Consider the following 11,786-nt stretch of genomic DNA (forward strand, 5'->3'; position numbering starts at 1 on the left):
AAGAAAAGCACAGTGTGGAAACCCAGGCCTAAGGAATACTGGTAAACAGAGGGCTCTGCTGATTGGGAAGGAGATCATGAGGGTAGTTGAAGAGAAGTCGAGAATGACATTCCTTCATTCAGTAATCATTTTTAAGTGCCTACTATGTCTCAGGCCCTGTGCTAAAGCTGCTCATATAATGTTGAGCAAAATCAGATGTGTTCTTTATTCTTATGGGGCTTACCCCAAGTGAAAAAATTAGGGTCCAACTGAGGAGGTTCCTGAATGTCATTTGCATTCAGGGTTTCTCTGTAGACCTGAAAATCTCTCAAGTCAGAAATGTTTATCTTTGTCTCCTACAGCCCCTACTGCTGCCACCTGTAAGTTTAAATTCTTTCTTTCTTTAAAAAAATTATCTTTTTCTACACTGTGCTTATTACATTGGTCCCTATTTCTCCAATATTAAGGAATAACATGTTTATTTAAAAAAAATTTTTTTTTTTAATTTTCCTGCTTCCCACTCTTTATTGTGAATAATAGTGAAGACAGGAATGTGTTACTGAGGAAATCTTTGCCAGAGGTCACTTGTAGTTTTGTTGATTGGAATTCAAAGCATATTACCCACTGTTAAATTTTGCTAGCCAGCATCCAGGAACATATTTAGCCCATATATATATATATATATATATATATATATATATATATATATATGCAGTAAATACTATAGAATATAAATACCACATGGGAGACTTTTTATGGGAAAATTCACTCAAGAAATTCTGAGATAATAACATATGTGACTTACTAGGGACAAGTCTTTCCTGGTATAATGATAGAAGGGACTCCTTTTAGGTCACTTTCTACAACATGTCAGGGCTGCTATCTAAAGTGAAGAGTGAGAGCTAAGATTAACCCTAAGGTATAGATGTGGGATGAGTGAGGAACAGAGGGGGAATATATAAAGCAGGAGGAGGGCAGAGAACAGGCTTGTGGGGTGGGTGTCGAAGGTACAGAAGTGGGAAATTGTGGGCAACCAGAAGACAGTGGGTACCTGAAGCATGACAGAGGTAAGGACCAAGAAATTGGGGAAAAAAAGAGAATAAATTAGGAGGAAAAGGGCCAACTTGGTCTTATTTTCTTTCCCTGCAGTACTAACATTCTGCCCAACTAATGAAAGCCATTTTGGAACCATAGTAATTGGGTAACAGAAGCATAGCAGAATGAAGGATCAACAGTCTGAAGGTTAAGCGGTAAACCCCAGTCGTCCCATTTACCAGTTGTGTGGCCTTGGGTAAGTTGTTTTACTTCTCTGAGCTCTGGCTCCCTGTCTAAAAAGTGGGTGATACTAAGGGGCTCAGACTTACATGGTTATTTTAAGGAATAAAGGAGGCTATGTGTGCAGAATATAGAATGTAAGCTTGACACAGGTAGAGAGTTTGCCTTGATCAATGCTGAATTCCCAGTGCTTAAGACAGTTCCTGGCACTCTTAATTCTTCAAACAATTAATGAATAAATAGGAAGAGATTTGTAAGTGGGGTGGCATTTAAAAATGCCTGATCCATGGGTTGTCTGCAGCTGATTAAACTATTCTAAAATGTGATTACAAAAAGTGACGATTCTCAAAGAATGAGGTTGTCTGAATTCAAGTCCCAGTGCTGGCACTCACCATTTTTTTGTAACCATGGGCAAATTTTGGCCTCGGTTTCTTCTTCCATGAAATTTGGGTAATTATATTACTCATGGGATTACTGTGAAGATAAGATGAGATGCAAAGCAATTGGTGCCTGGCACGTAGTAAATGCTCAGTAAATGTTAGGTGTAATGATGATGATAACAACTTTGCTATTGAGAGCAGTTCTCAGCACTACAGGAAGGTTTCAAGTTACCGAAAGACAAAATCATCCTCTGCTCTTGCCAAAGCTGGAGCAAGAAGCAGTGCTCTTTGTGAATCTTCTTTAGCCCTCTTAGAAGGGTATGTGTGGCCCCAAGTCTGGCAGGGACAGAGCTGAGCAGAGCTGTTCACAGCAAATCTGTGATGATGATCTTCTCATCTGTCTTCTAAGCTGTGGGCGGCTCCTTCTTTGGGAAGCAAGTTATAATCAGAACTTGGAACAAGCTACCTTCCAAACAATGCTCTCATTGCCTTTTCTGCCATTTAATTAATGCCAGTCTAATTTTATAGAAAGTATATAAATATGACTTATGCATATTTGTACCTATATTTTTCTGTAAGGCTTGCCATGAGGTACATAGCCATTTAAATCACATCCTTCTGATAAATATCTCTGGCCTGAATACTTAACATTATTTTTTAGAACCACATTTAGGGAACTTAGCAAGTAGAGGGATGGATATTACTTAAGCCAACCTTCAAGTTATCATTAACTAGAACCAAAAGGTGAACCTCTTATTTCTTCCAGATTATGTTTTGCTGTGGGGGTTTAGGTAAATTTCAGCCGATGGCACTCAAGATCCCTTTTGCTCATGCTTTCCTTCCAGTTTCTGTCAATCTAACTCAAGAAACAGACAGCAGTCTATGGAGTGCCTCTTGAAGGTTATGGGGACGGTGATCCATGCATTCTCTTTTTAACTTCAGTGTTAGTGCATATAATTTAATTCAGGCCATGACTGAAATACATTCAAATCCTGAAAGAGTTGCACCATAACTCTTGCAGGTATAGCATGGACCAACTGGGTGTAGTAGAGTGACTGCTGAGCTTCTCTAGGACTAAATTTGCACTGTGTCTGTAAGCATGTTCACCAGCAAGCTGATTTTATTAGAACTTTAAAGAACTGGTAGAAAAGCGCTTTCTTTTTTTTTACCAAACATGGATTTAAAAAATTACACAGAAATCAGCATTGTCAAGTCACATGAAGTGCAATTATAAGCAGAAGGCTTGAAACCTGTTTTTGCTTAAAGCCTTTATTTGATTTAGCAAAAACAACAGCAATAAATTGTATTCAAAAGTACTTTTGATCCTTTTGCAACAGTATTCTTACCAAGAGCAGGATCTACGTAATATCCTCCCTTTTTCGTTTAGGTCAGTTTTCCTTAGGCTTTCCAAAGTATCAGAATCTGTGTTTATAATTCTGGAGACAAAGGATTATTCAGACTCTAGTTAGTGCCCAATACTTGTAAATTGGTATTATTAGACAATTATTATTACACTGATTTTACATTTTTATTTTCTTGACATCTTCCTTGGAACCAGCAGAATCCCAGGGATTAAAATGCAAAAATGTGTCATTAAAATATTTAACACAAACATTCCTGTTCCATTTTCCCCCTGAAATTTTCAGAATTATTTCATGTTTTCCCTTTATTCTCCTTTCCCCAAAATACTGCTTTTAATATTTTGAGACCTTAGGTACTCAATATATAGTACTCAATCAATACTCAATAGGAACACAACTGATAATAATAGGGCAGTAAGTTGACGACTACATCTTTGGCTCAAAGGAGCCAAAGAAGTAATTCTTGGATGGCTATAATTATATTTGATTTTTTTCTGATATAGTCCTGTCATATAAGATCTAGTGTTGTACTGTTTCTTTCCTCTTCCTTTGGCTTAATTATCACCCCAGAAATAGATGACTTTCAAAATCCCCCAGATCCTTTGTTTAACAAACATAAATTCATATTTAGGATCTAAATGATGAAGTTACAAAACTGTCATTTTGCTTTTGTGTTTTCACCAACCCATCAGATAGTCAAGGCGTGTGGAAGCATCTCTTTAAAATAATGAGTATGAAATGTGGACAGGTTAAGTGGCTTGTTCATGTTTACCTAGTCAGAGACATGGCAGCTAGAGGGATTCAGGTCTCCTGATCCACATGTACAAGATTCTCTTTATTACCCTGCAAAGAATAGTAATTGTCAGATTAGACAAACGATAAGTAGAGGGCTGGCCAATTTCGTGATGAGATGGCTATAGGCAGCAAAGGATACTTGTTCCCTTAAGTTTATTATGGCAGTGCTGGACAGCTAGCTCCCTGGACACTCTCTTGAATTAGTCTTAAGGTGTAATGGTGATTTCAGGCATACTAGAATATAGCATCAGAGACCTGGGGAGGTCCAGGTAGTGGACTGGAATAGCTGCAGCTATTAAATATCTAGGTCATCTTTTATAAAGGGTTGTAATATATACTCTAGCTTCTGATTTCAGTGCTGCCAGAAAGGGAAAAAAAATCCATCTTGCTAAAATGTAGTCAGACAGCAGTTTGTCTTTCCAAAACATTATTAGGTATTATTACAGAATGTGAACACCTTTCATTCCTGACAAACAGGAAATGTATGCTGCACTAGTGGTGTGTCAATCAGAGTGATAGCATCAATTTTATGGTTTTTAATTCATCCCCACCTCCTGCCGAGCCTTTTGCTCATCCCAAATTATGAATCTTAAAAGGTACGTGATTAAGAAGAAAAAATATGTCTCTGCCTGTGTGAACTCCCTTGTGAGGAGCTTGGAGGCAGATATTTAAGAGATTTGTAAAGCATGCCCTGACCACTCAGTGATTTGGACAAGCGACTTACATTTCCTGCAGCTGGGAGTGTCACCTCATGCTTTAGCTTTAGTATTTTGCTAGCAGCTCAAGGGATATTTTTTATATGCATTGACACCTTTACATTTGTTAAGGAGCAGAAAGAAAATAAATTAACGTATTAAAAGCTGTATTTGTCAGTTCATGATGCTTCAGTTACATTTTCAATTTAGGTTTTCCCAGTCTATTTCTTTCACTGTGGTCTTTTGTTGCTTTTGATATATATGCAATAATAAATACAAAGCCAATTCTGGAGCTGAGCTTTGAATGCACAGTTCTTTTCTTTCTACCCCTTAATTCTTGTCTTCAACATGTAATGAAAATGGAGAGCATTGCCAGTGTCGGTAGGAAGTGAGGCTGTTTATAAATAAATAAATAACGTGTGCTTGCGTGTGGCGTGCATGTGTGTATATGGGGGGTTGTGGGGTGTGACACACACACACACACACACACACGAGTCTATTTCTTCTCAACAGGGGGTTTGGGAGCCTGGGGTGTCTGAATCTGTCCTCCCATGCTCCTCTCTTATTTCTGGTGAGGAGCCATTTTTCTTGTTTTTCCTGTGCAGCTCCACCTGGACTTAATTGGCTGCCATGAACTCGGCAAATACCACACACTTATTTAAGATTTGGGAATATCATGATAGTTGCTGAATGTAAGGTGAAAGCCATAGTTACCAATTGGGCAAGGTCAACTTTCCCTTTTTCTACTGACCACAGAGTGAATGTTCCATCATTGACAGATAATTCTCTGCCTATAGCACATGATGACATATTTAATAGGTCTTTAATAAGGATTTTCACTGTATGGTGTCCTCCATGTTTAAATCACTCGGTCATTTCAGTGTTAGGTTTGACACTTTTAGTGCTTGAGTGTTTCCACGAGAGTGCGTGGAGCCTTGAAGTAACCCATGTGGTATTTGTTTGTGAGGGATTTTTCATTCTGCTTTTGCCACACTTTCTCTGATTCAGAACTGAAGTATGCTGATTCTCTTCCATGCAAGAAAGCAAACGTAGAACATGAGCAAGAGCTCTTCTTTCCCTGGTTGGGCACTAGCATAAAACGCTGTTTTGAGAGTGATGGTTAAAGGCATGTGCAAATGTGGCTAATGCAGCAGGGCCTGCCTTATAGGGAGGCTACACCCTGCAAAAAAGCTGCCCTCCCCACTTAGGAAGAAAGGAGGTATCAATGATCCTGTCAAAGGAGCTTTCTCTAAGGGCATAGCCACACCTCTCTTTGTGTATGTGGTGTTAGCATTTCCAAAAGTGAATTTATGAACTCTCTCTCACTTGCTTCATTATGTCGCCATGTTATTAAAGGCAAGGGCACTGAAGCTTGGAGAAATTAAGCAGCTTACTTTAAGGTCATGTAGATGGTAAGTGGCAGGGCTAGATTTTGAACTCACATTTGTTTTCTGAGTCTAAACCCTTTCCTTTACCCTGTAGTTGCTTATTATTTGGCACTTACTTCTATTTAAATTCTCAATTAGATTACTTGATTATGAATTCCTTAAGAACAGTGGCATGTTTATAATAGGGATTTGTACATGGTATACATAAATGAGTATATACTTTAGATTGATTAATGAGTTGACCAGTTTTCCTTATTCTCTGTTTATGTGTTATGGCATTTAATCAAAGCACAAATGTTTACAGGCATTGGAGGGACTTCTGTTGGATATTGAGAACATTAGGTGATTGTTTTAGATTGAATTGTTATGTCCCCCCAAATTCATACACTAAGGCCCTAACCCCCTGTATGACTCTATTTGGAGATGAGGCCTGTAAAGAAGTCATTAAGATTAAGTGACATTATAAGGGTGGAACCCTGTCCCGATAGGATTAGTGTTTTTATAAAAAAAGAAACCAGTGAACAAGCTCTTCCCCTCCCTCCTTGTCCTCTCCCTCCCTCTCTGTCTCTTTCTTGCTCTTTCTCTTCTCCCTCTCTCTCTCCCTTACACGTCACATGTCCTGAGGAAAGGCCAAGTGAGGATATAGCAAGAAGGCAGCCATCTATAAGCCAGGAAGAGAGTCTCTCCAGAAACCAAATCACCTGACACCTTGAACATGGACTTCTAGCCTCCAGAATTGTGAGAGAATAAGGTTCTGTCATTTAAGCACTCAGTCCATGACACTATGTTATGGCAGCCGGAGCAGACAAATACAGTAATTAAAGCCAAATCTTTTTCAAGCAGGTCATTACCCTGTGGGGTGTGGATAGAGAACAGCCATAGAGATAGAGCGGAATTGGATATATGCTCATGTGCTTTGTCACTTTGGAAGTGAAGGTTAATGTGATTATACCAGCAGGCCCCAAATGCCCTCAAAGTCAAAATGGCATCAAAATGGTTCAAAACATTTTGTAGTGTTTAGAAGTGTATACGGCAGTATTTAAGTCTGCATGGTTAGGGGTGAAAGTGAGAATGATGGCAAAAGTCTTCAGAGAGAAAATGAGAGTCTGTGTCCTGAAGAATGAATAGTTTTCTAGAAAATAGGGTGAATGAAACTATGTCTTCCTCTGAGAGAAGAGAGGTATAAGTGAACACAGTGGAATCATGGACTCATTCCTTATGGCTAGAGCTTAGAATGTACATGCTTGAGCTATAGGAGGTGAGGTCGGAAAGATAAGAAAGAGCCAGTTTTTTACAAATCTTCATATGTTAAGCTTAGAAATCAGACTTCAGTCTGTAACATGGATGACATAAAATAATTTTAACTTCTGTAGTTATAGAATCATATTTGCAGTTTAGAAATTTACTCTCGAGGCAAAGTGGAGATTGTACGAGAACCCAGTCTTGGGGTAGGATTTAAGGGAGTGATGCTAGTTCCAAAATTCTCTAGGAAAGATTACAGAAAAGCAGGCATGAAGCTGCCTTTGATATTTTCTCCTTAGCTGAAGGACAGAACTCAAATTTTCAACCATTCAGAATTCAAGTGATACTTCCTTCTTTTTATTATGGCACTGGAATAACTTATTTCTAGAAAAGAAATGACTTATTGTTCTTGTGGATACCACACATCACGAATGACACCCATGCTCTGGTCCTCATCAAAACCAGAGTAGCTCCAAAATGAATAAGCTGGTGGTCTGGTGAGAAATTCAGCATTCTCTATTTCTTCTTCTGAACACTCCTTGGTTTCATTTTTATGAGGTACCACATTTTGCTATGCTTTTAGCTGGACCTATTTTAATGTTCTTAATCCAGTGTTTCAGAGAGCAGTAAAAAGAACAAGTAAACATGTTCACTGAGAAATCACTAATGCAAGCCCTAAGCCCAACAGGATTCATAAAATATATAACCTCATCCTAGCCTGGCCAGGATGCTGTAGACTGGAACTAGTTGAAATATGGGAGAAAGTTCATGTTTTTGTGCTGTGAACTGGGCTTTTTCTTTGTGCCTAATGAGTTTTAGAACAGTTGTAAAATCACTACTGTTAGACTCTCCTGAGAGTAACTCACATGTGAGAAAGGTGGACAACCTTGTCTTGTGATTAATATGCCTTCCCCACTCAGTATTGTGCTCATTTTTTCCTTTTCAAACAAAACATCAGCCTACTGGAGAGGGACTGTTCTCACTTTTATGTGTCACACAGATTCCTCAAAAAACAGTGATGATTGGTTACCATGACATGCAGATGCCCTTCTTCCTGGGCACTCCGTATCAATCTGGGAATCTCGTCACCCCAGTCACCCTCGAATGTTTCCTTATGACTGCATTCTTACTGGCTGTAAGTAACTCTTTTACTCAACAGGGAACAAGGGCCAGATGGCATGCAGACATGTGCTTGAGACGGTGCGAGCCTCATTTGTTCTCTGTTTCTTGTTACTTACTGTCACTCCTTAGCTAACTACCCAGAAGGGACCCACCCTGTGGGCTGCTTTTTGCCATTCATATCTGAGATATAATGACATTATTTTATTTTATTTTATTTTATTTTATTTTATTTTATTTTATTTTATTTTATTAACGTTATTGTTATGGGTTTCTTTTTGTTGCTGTTTTTCAAAATGCCTTAAAAAAAAAAAGGTGAGATATAAATAAATGCAACACTATAAAGAGGTCAGCCAGAACACAGATGTGTAAATACAATGAATGTTGTCCCATTCTAATGAATAACCTTGAACTCATTCCAACAACAGTGTTATGGCTCAAAAATAATTTTTATTTGGGAAATTCTCTTTTGAAATGTCTTCAGAGACTTTGCCTATCAATCATAGCAAATCATCATTCTCTGAGGGTGGGTTAGATCTTTAAAAAAAAAAACTCCTTGAACAAATAATTATTAGGTACTTACTAAGTGGCAGGCAGTATACCAGGAGCAAGGAGCAAGACAGACATGGTTTCTGCCTTTGAAGACATTTAAGATTAAATCTGAGATGAATGTCTGAGCCCTGGATAATACCTTTACTGATAAGAACAAGATGTGACTGTACAGTGACAATCTTAACTGCCTCAGATGACAATTTTAAGGAAGAGATTTAAAACATTTTGAGTAATGGCAGCATCTCTGGAATAACTCTCAAACATACTACCTAGAAGACAAACACTGACTATGCATACAGTATAGTGCTATAGAGTTTATAAAACACTTTATATACATTATATCACTCTCTTCTTACAGAAATTCTACATTATCAACTGGGTTTAAGTAACACTTTCCTCTCTTATTAAATAAATGACTTCTAGGTGTCTTCTAACTCAAAACTCATCTGTGATTCTTATGTCTGTACGTCCATACTTTTACACTGTATCAGTGGTTCATTACTTTAGAATAAGTTCCCTGTGATCTATCTGGTTGAGGACCTTCCAAACAGAGATGGGTGTCCAATATCTTCTCTTGAAGTTGGCAGGAGGCCTGGGGCTCTGTTGGACTGGGCATGTAGGAGCCTGGCAAGGAATGGAATGGGCTCATGCTGAGTCTCAAGGTGAGGAATAGAGACTGAAGTTGAAGCCCAAGGCAAGGGAACTCTCCCTAGGAGTGAGGTGGGGTCTGAAATGTCAGGTTCACAAGATCAAGCAAAGCTCAAGGAAATGAGACTCAAAGAAAAATGTTGGCTAGGCAGAGTAAAGAGGTTGAAGAGGCAGAACCGAGAAGGCTACCTGAAGAAACAAGATTTCTTTTTATGCATGCTAGAAACAGAGTTCAGAAACCATTAGAGTAAAAGGACAAAAATGTGAAATATTTTTTAAAATTGGCTTCCCCCCCTTAATCCTGTCAGTGGTTAAATAGTGAAAATAAGAGAAATGTATCTCTGTGTTAAAACTTTACCTCATCACTTTTCCAACCAGAAGGTCATTCTTATAAGAAAATGGAGAATGTTTCTCAAATAGAACATATTTGATGTTCCTTCATGGTCTCCTGATAGAACATGTATTTACAGTCTGAAATTACAGCTCAATCTTAATGTCTTTGAGCCTTCTTTGTCTATATAAAAAAGTAACATGTTTACAAGTCCAATTATTAAGATGATTAAGATCTAAAAATTTCTGTCTACAGAAATGTATACACAAGAAAAATTAAGAGGAGGTTTGTTTCAAGAGTTTGCTGCTCATCCCAGAAAATTAAATGGAGTGTTTGGATATGTCAAAGCCATGCCAAGAGATAAAGTAGTAGACTTTGATGGCTTTGACTGCATACAAAGAGAGAGAGACACACACAACGGGGATGCAGGGGTAAGTAACTTGTAAGAACATTTCTAGGAGTTCTGGGTATAAAAGGGCACCTTTGGAAAAAAACAAAAAACAAAAAACTTTTACTTTTGACCCAAACCATTTCACTGCCATGTTCAGAATTTACACCTGTGTTGTCCCAGCAAAATTTATCCATGGGCATAAGCTGACTGTTCAAGGTGGGATGCAAATACAATGGTGCAGTTATGTACAAATCATGGGTAAAGGAAGCTGCTAATCATCTATTTCAGTTTTCTAGTTCGGGTTTGGTATCATTTTCAACCCTGGGCACATTTAGTAGCCGTGTTTCAAACTAATCCAAAAGTTGATTTTGCTTGTTTTCCTGTTTATTTTTCATTCTTTTTCTGGGCGATTTCTAAGTATCTAGGTGCTTTTCTAGTCAGCCATTTTCTAGAATTTTAGCACCAATAAGTCTGTTTACAGGCCTTTTCGCTTTGTTGCTGTTGTTTTCTTTCCCTGAACAAATTTATAACATTAGGTCTCACTTTATCGAGAAGCTTTATTTTCCATCTGCTCTCCATTTTTGCTCTATTATTAGGCTATGCTTCTGGTATTCGGATCCTGCTTCATTTCCAGGACTCCAGTTGACGTCAGCAGGGAACCTAAGGCAGAGGAGGAGAGCATAATACTGGGCTTGGCTCCACAGGCTGTTTTGGGAAAAGCTTCTGGTCTCTTTGAGGTGGGACTTCCGTTGGATGGACCCCCTGTTCTTTTCCTAAAGACAATGGAGCCTCTGCATCATGTTTAATGCAGCCATCAGTACAGGATGATGTACTTGCTCAACTACCCAAATATATTGACTTTCTGCTAAAAGGCTTTTAACATAAATTTTAAGAGATTAACAAAATACATCACAGACTATTGCTGAGAATGCAGGGATTTTAACTATGTTTCTCCTCCATTGATTTTAGTTAATATATTTTAACCACCCCCTTATTTTACTGTACCTTTTAATTTGTTATTCATTTGTTTGAAACCAGAACTATGCTGAGGCGCTCCGGACCCACAGGAACTGAAATAGTTTGCCTTCATTATCTGGTAGACCTGCTCGAGTCTGTAGGCCCGGACAGAAACCACAAGACTGTACAAACTGGCAACTGTGGGTTTGTCTGTTCTCTATTGATTCTATTTCTGGAAAAAAACATGAACCAATGGGTGAGCCATGTGACTTTACAACTTACCCAAAGCCCTCATCATAAGGGAGATAGAGGCCTTTTGCAGACAGGTCATGATGGGAGCTCAACACTTTTCTGTTTGCCTTTTAAGCATGGCCTTTGCAAGCTTTGACTTACAAGTTTAACTACTTATACTATGGAATATGAAACTACTATAGAATTGTAAAATTCTATAGCATGTTGTTTATATTTGGTCATATTGTCCCAAACATCTAATAAAATATGTAATATAGACTTGATAGAACTTTGCTTAGGAAGCATCTTATTCTTTCTTCCAATTTGAGAATTACAAGGCAATTTCATCATAAAATTTTAAAAGCAAATAATATACATGTACTTTTCAGACTATGAAACTACAGATGATAGAGTGTTTCTTTCTCTTGAGCTTTGGTATTGA

The 11,786-nt window shown here is 38.2% G+C and overlaps 2 long non-coding RNA genes across 3 annotated transcripts; one reads left to right on the top strand and one right to left on the bottom strand.

Annotated features, from left to right (window-relative positions):
• The first annotated feature begins 1,134 nt into the window (after positions 1-1,134).
• On the top strand, positions 1,135-11,446 carry LOC122231462. 2 transcript variants are annotated; one of them, XR_006208720.1, is made up of 4 exons: positions 1,135-1,270; positions 10,021-10,196; positions 10,753-10,893; positions 11,195-11,446. It is a non-coding gene; the product is annotated as an uncharacterized LOC122231462 (long non-coding RNA). The 2 variants fall into 2 exon arrangements; XR_006208721.1 differs by lacking the exon at positions 1,135-1,270 and adding an exon at positions 8,139-8,250.
• Positions 1,647-3,813, bottom strand: LOC102961937. Its single transcript, XR_006208722.1, has 3 exons — positions 3,768-3,813; positions 2,981-3,070; positions 1,647-1,728 (listed from the first exon to the last, which is right to left on the bottom strand). It is a non-coding gene; the product is annotated as an uncharacterized LOC102961937 (long non-coding RNA).
• Positions 11,447-11,786: the final 340 nt, after the last annotated feature.

The sequence above is a fragment of the Panthera tigris genome, chromosome A1 (genome assembly GCF_018350195.1).
Source record: "Panthera tigris isolate Pti1 chromosome A1, P.tigris_Pti1_mat1.1, whole genome shotgun sequence".
Classification (NCBI taxonomy): Eukaryota; Metazoa; Chordata; class Mammalia; order Carnivora; family Felidae; genus Panthera; species Panthera tigris.